Source organism: Sinocyclocheilus rhinocerous, unplaced genomic scaffold (genome assembly GCF_001515625.1).
Source record: "Sinocyclocheilus rhinocerous isolate Xijiao unplaced genomic scaffold, SAMN03320098_v1.1 scaffold584, whole genome shotgun sequence".
NCBI classification, from domain to species: domain Eukaryota; kingdom Metazoa; phylum Chordata; class Actinopteri; order Cypriniformes; family Cyprinidae; genus Sinocyclocheilus; species Sinocyclocheilus rhinocerous.
In genome coordinates, this window is record NW_015630348.1 from 1,274,983 (window position 1) to 1,281,467 (window position 6,485).

Consider the following 6,485-nt stretch of genomic DNA (forward strand, 5'->3'; position numbering starts at 1 on the left):
AAATATAGAAACTCTTTGGCCATTTTTGAGCGAGATGCTAACGGTCTAATCAGATTCAATGATATATGCTAAGCTAAGCTAAAAGTGCTACCGCCAGACCCGGAGATCGGCTGAATGGATTCAAAAACGGTAAAACTCAACTGTTTAACTCTAGGGGAGTTGGAGTGTTCCTTTAAGTACGAAAAGTATTGTTTAAATCTTAAACATAATTAATTATTGAAAGTAAAAGTACAAGTAAATAACAAATAAATATATATAAAAAATTTTCATACACAGCTTGAGTAGCAAGATTGTGTTCAGTTTAATCATTTATTCAACCGATTCGTTCAAAAAGCTGATTCATTCAATAAGTAAACACTGTCCATTTTCGTTAGCAAAATTTAGCAAAAACAAGTAATATTATGTCTAAAATGTAAGTCACTTATTGCTTTACTGAACTTGTATAAAATCATTATTAAATGTGTTCATGCTGCTATCTGCAGAAAAAAAGGTACTCTTTGTGTGATATAGATTAAGCTAACTATATTAAATTATATAAATAGCATACAGAAGCATTTTTGCCGTCTACAATTTAGAATGCCTTTTTGAGTTTTAATAGACTAATAAATCAACGTGCGTGCACTCTGTGTGTGATTTGGTGATATAGCCTACTTTATAATGTCGGATCGCACATCATTACAACAACACTTACGATATTATCGCAGACGATGCTGTATCGCACGCCCCAGACTCGACTTGAGTGGAAAATGAATCATCTGCGGTTGTGCGCGCACTTGTTTGCACATGAGCATGAGTCTAACTTGCAGACGCCAGACCACTGATTCGTCAAACCTATTTTCCTGCAGTCCGTGTTCTTCTGATTTCTGACTATTTTGTTGTAAGTAACGAATATGCTTCGGGGAAATGTATCGGAGTAAAAGTATACATTTTAATTAGGAAATGTAGTGGAGTAAAAGTAAAAGTTGGCTGAAATATAAAAACTCAAGTAAAGCACAGATACTCCCAAAAAATATGTAAGTACTGTAACGAAGTATTATTACTTTGTTACATTACACCACTGTACCTCACTGACAATTTAAAAGCATTTTCATCATGTTCGAATGCAAGAACTGGGGCACAGGAAAGCAATGAGCTCCGCAACAGGAGATTTTGGGGCTTTGTGAACCAACACGCTATTTTGAAGAGAAGAAACAGCAGGCAGAACACCAATTAACACTTTCTAGTAGCACTGAATCTCCACATGCACCCTGGAGGACAGTTTAACAGTCTTCTATAGTCGTATATAGCCAGAATTGCTCTAGTTTTCTACACTTTGAGTCTCACAGCCAGCCCCAGTCATGTTTTGTTTATACTTTTTTATCAGCCATTGTCTCACACACAGATTTCTTTCACTTGACCCAAAAAATTCTTCGGAATCAACACCCTTAAAAGATTTGCGCATTCCCGTTTGAGATCTGACCTCCCCCCTTAATGTTCAGCTCTGGAGAGTCACATTCAATCTCTCCGTGCGCCTTTGCTGTGCCACATGTCGATGACATAAAGAGGCGATACTGCACCTTTTTGATTCAAGCTTTGAATCAATAGCCTTATCACAAACAAGGCCAAGCGATCTCATTCAGGAGGGAAAGGTCTCTATTGTGTAGACACACACAATGAGTGCAGTCTGTCAGCCCACAGACATGAAAATGGCAGCTCAATCAGCCGTCATCAATGTTTGGACTGCGAGATGTGGTGTGCACTAGTCAAAACATGAATACGAATAGCATGACACTTCACTTTGAGGGCAGGGAACAGGTTTCACGTGCCTGGCTCGCGATTATGTATGGCGGGGGAAATAAATGCGAGCAATTTTCTCCCTGCTGCAACTTTCAAATAGACCTTTCAAGATATCGTAAACCAATTTTCAAGTACTCAAAAACTGTGAAAATACACACTGTAGCATTCTTTTATTGCACAGAGGGACGGCAACAATTAAGTCTGTGGCTTTAGTCTGGTTAGTTTCAAAAGGAAAAGCTTCTGTGGAAAGGTCTAGAGGTGCAGATTTGAAAACAAAATAGTCAAGATTAATGTTAATTCCCTCTCTCTTTCTTTCTGGATGTTTGTGGAAAACATCATCTGATTGTCTCCGCCAGAGACTGTGCTGTGCTGTGAAAAGAATCTTTTAATACTGCCCTGCTGTGATAAACTGCCTTTATCATAATACAAGCTGGTCATTCTCTGTGGACTGGTCGTAAGTTATGCTACTGAAAGTTTATAAGAGAATTGCCATGGCAAGGCTCATTGAGTGCCTTAATGCTGATCTGAATGCTGCCAAGAGCGTTTAAAAGGGCTAGCAAGAACAATGTCTCTCATGGGGTGTTGAATATGAATCCTACTGATGGGATGCCGATTGCTGGGGATTTGTTGCTGAAAGCTGTAGTGTGTAAAGTTTGCACTACTAGAGGCATGAAATAATTGCAAAAAATAGTGAGTGTTTCTGAAACTGAAGTTTCAAACACTCTCTCTGTCTTCCAGTGCGGATAAGCAGGTAGCACATGTAAACAAAAGCGCTTTAACAGATTTAACAGATGTTGTTTGGTGCTGCCAGTGACACAGAACTTTTTCTTCTGTATTATGTACATCCGAGTGAAACGGATTATTGAATTGAAAAAAAAAACAACAAAAAAGTATGCTGGGTTTTTGGCTCAGTAGACCAGTTGTTAATGTTATCGGGAAAAATCCAAATACGAGCTTGCAGTCAACTGTAAGAAAAGTGTGGGGTTAATGAAGGCCAAATGACATTTTGATTTAAAATTACAAGGTCAAAGTGCTTTTTTCACAAAGATGCATTAAGAAAATAAAAAAGGTGAATTTCCATTTCCAGAGCCGATCCTCCCTATACGCAAAATACGCAAGCTGCGTAGGCCCCCCGAAACACCAGGGGGCCCCCTTGCTCTCAAAGATGATTTAATTTTAGTTTTGTTTTTGAATTTGGCCAGCAGTTATGAAAACATGGATGATCATTTCTTTTAATGCGTGTGCTGTCGCCCTTTCTACGTACAAATCAGTCAAATCATGCAATGTGAATGTCGTACAGTCTTGCTCGAGACTAAAAAAATGTGTTGAAAGCGTACCGAGACGCGGAAGAGACACTGTTTCTCAAGCGCTTTCCGCGAGCGCGATTCGAGACGGAGTGAAACACGGACAAATGCGTTTCATTCATTCGTTCATAACCACTCATACCCCACTCCACGAGTTTAGTACACAGAATAGGCCACATGCTTATCTGATAACTGTCTTATTTCCTATTTGGGTTTATGTATATGCTTTATTTTTTAAGATTAACTGTTTTTTTCTCAAGCCATTGTTAGATGCCAGTGTTTCCTGCCATAACTATGCAAAGATTTGATTGAAAAAAACAGTACCATAGCTACTAAACTATTTCTTGTTATGTTTTAAATCTGTATTTAACATCAGAATGATCTTAAAGTAAAAATAGATGCTATAGTCTGATTTTGTGGTAGCTGTGCTTTAAAATTAAATTATTATAATCTTAATTCAAGTGATGAAGGATTTTGAAAGAGACAGTAATCAGTGTTGAATACTACTGTAAGGTTAACCCTGACTGGTTTACATGTTTCAAAATGATTAACAGTTGAAACATGAACATCATAAATTTAGAAAATGTATCAAAAAGTAATCAAATGTAATTGGTGACATTACTTTAATAAAGTAATTGAAATAGTTACACTACTTATTACATTTTAGATATCAGTTTGACATCAAATTTCTGTCAGATTATTGCTTTAAATAACAAACATGGAATCTGAGTATTGGTTTGTTCTCTGTTGTTATTTTGCTGGTTCCCCTATGTTACTCTAGGGTTTCCCTGTGGTAGAGCACTTACGTTCATACACACTGTTAATAAAAGGGTGCTTCAACAAACTAAAAAACATTTACATTTAGTCATTTAGCAGACGCTTTTATCCAAAGCGACTTACAAAGCAGAAGCAATCAGACCAACGAGAGAGCAACAATATACAAGATCTGTGACAAGTCTCAGTTAGTGTAGCAGAGTGCACATAGCAAGGTTTATTTATTTATTTATTTATTTTTATAAATGAATTAGACCAAAATGAATAGAATTAAGTGCTAGTACAACGAAACTACTACATGTTATTTTGCCTATTTTGTTCAAGTGCATCCATGTATGTCCATATGTCATAATAACAAGAGACCACAGGTTGAGAACTGTAGTTCCAACCATGCAACATTTCTATGCTGTTTGCGAATGTTCGTTGGAGCTATGCGTTCAGGAAATGGCACATTGTTTAACTATATGTTGACAACAACAGCTAACTATGCTTTTGGAAAATGCATCCCAGATTAGCCCAACATAAATTTCAGTAGTGGTTCAGTCTGGTTTATGATAATTAATACTACAACTGTCAAGAAAACCATAGCTGAAACTGATTGATGACCATCATCCTTCTAGTGAACCTGGTTTATGAAGGTTCACAACAGCAACAAACACACAAACACAACAACATTCAAAACCAGTTTCCACCAGTAAAAAACAGTTGAGGGAAAGTTATTAATTAACCTTTAATTAATTGATAGTGTTAATTTTTACTTCAAGGCAGAATAGAGTTTCATAAATGTTCTGGTGACAGTTACGCTGTTGTTTTTACCAAGGTGATGTCAATGTCAAAACGTGCCATTTCTTGCATTTTATGTTGTAAATGAAAAGGTTTGTGGCATGACTCCATGTTCATGATTCACTGCTCCACTAACCCATCCGATGTTTTATCGCATGTTCTGTGAATGTGCAGTGTGTTCGGCCGCCGTGTATTCAAGTGCAGTATATACCAGAGGCTTGTAATAAGGATATTCAGTAGTGTGACTGTTCTCTGTAGCCTCCACCTCCCTGCTACAACTGATTGATAAGCTCGGCTGCATGTGTTCCTCTGTGAAATAGCTGGTTTTGCCAGCAGTTACTCTTGCTAGTCCATGGCATTTTTACTGCCCTGGGTCTGATTGCAGTGGTGACACCCTGTTATATACAGAGGTATAGAAAAAGAGAAGTGAGTGTGTATTTTTTTCTAGTTCTATATTATGGCAAACAGACAGCACCGATCTAAATGGGTGGTTGATTAAATTTCTGTTTGCCGCTGATTGAAAACTTTTCCACAACAGTGTCTTAATATATCCCTCTGACTCATTCTGCATTATAGTGAAGAGACTGCTGCCTGTTCAGGCTCTCATTTCATGACGAGACGCATGGGTTCACACATCCATGAAGCTCAACTAAATGAGCAGGTGTCCTAAAGCTCCACCATTATTTTGTCGAATACTGACATTGAGATGAAAATAGCAAACATGCCATTCTTGTCAGCTCCTCTAGGATGAGGCTTGTTTTGGGTGGTAGATAGATGTTATTCGTTAGAGTGATGGTTGCTATCAATTGTAGGGCTACCTGACATCCTTCATTTTCACCCAAGATAGAAATATTTTGGTGATTTCATAATGAGGTGAATGAACCAAAGCAAACAGGAATATACACTAGTGGTTAAAAGTTTGGAATAATAAACCTTTTTTTAATGTTTTTGAGAAAACATCTTACGCACGTCAAGACTGCAGTTTTTGATAAAAATACATTAAAACAGTAATATTGTAAAATACAATATTACAATTTAAAAGAACTGTTTTCTGTTTGAATTTGTGTAAACTACAATAAGTTTTTTCTGAAAAAACAAAACAAAACAGCATTTATTTGAAATGGAATTTTTTCTTTTGTAACATTATAAATATCTTTACTGTCACTCCCTTGTGTGGTCTTCGGTCACTTTTGACCAGAGAATTTTATATTTTGAACTTTTAAAAATCGCAGCTTCACCTGAATGATACAAACACTGAAACTATGTAAAATAAAATCAATAATTCAACTACAATGCAGTAGAAAAGTGGACAGCAAGGAAGGGGTTACACTCTAAAACATCAAGAGTGTAAAACGGATCATGACCATAGGAAATTAATGGGGAACGGGAAAAAAATTAAAAATACAGAAATTTTTTCTGTGTACAATCTACAAATCCCCCACAATGCAGAAAAAAATTGCACAGCAATGAAGGGGTGAAACTCAAAAACATCTAGAGTGCAAAATCAACACACCAATTCACACACGCGCGGACACACACACAGGTTTGTTTTTGTGAAAAGTGGGGACTCTCCATAGGCGTAATGGTTTTTCTACTGTACAGACCGTATATTCTATTGCCCTACACCAACCCTACCCCTAAACCTACCCCTCACAGGAAACTTTGTGCTATTTCAGATTTTCAATACACTCCATTCTGTGTGATTTATATGCGTTTTGAAAAGTGGGGACATGGGGTAATGTCAAACAAAATGCTTTCTGTGTGTTCAGGTTTGAACGTAGTAATAATAATGCAAAAACCTACACTTCAAATCAACATTTAAAACAACAAAAAATATAAACCTTGACA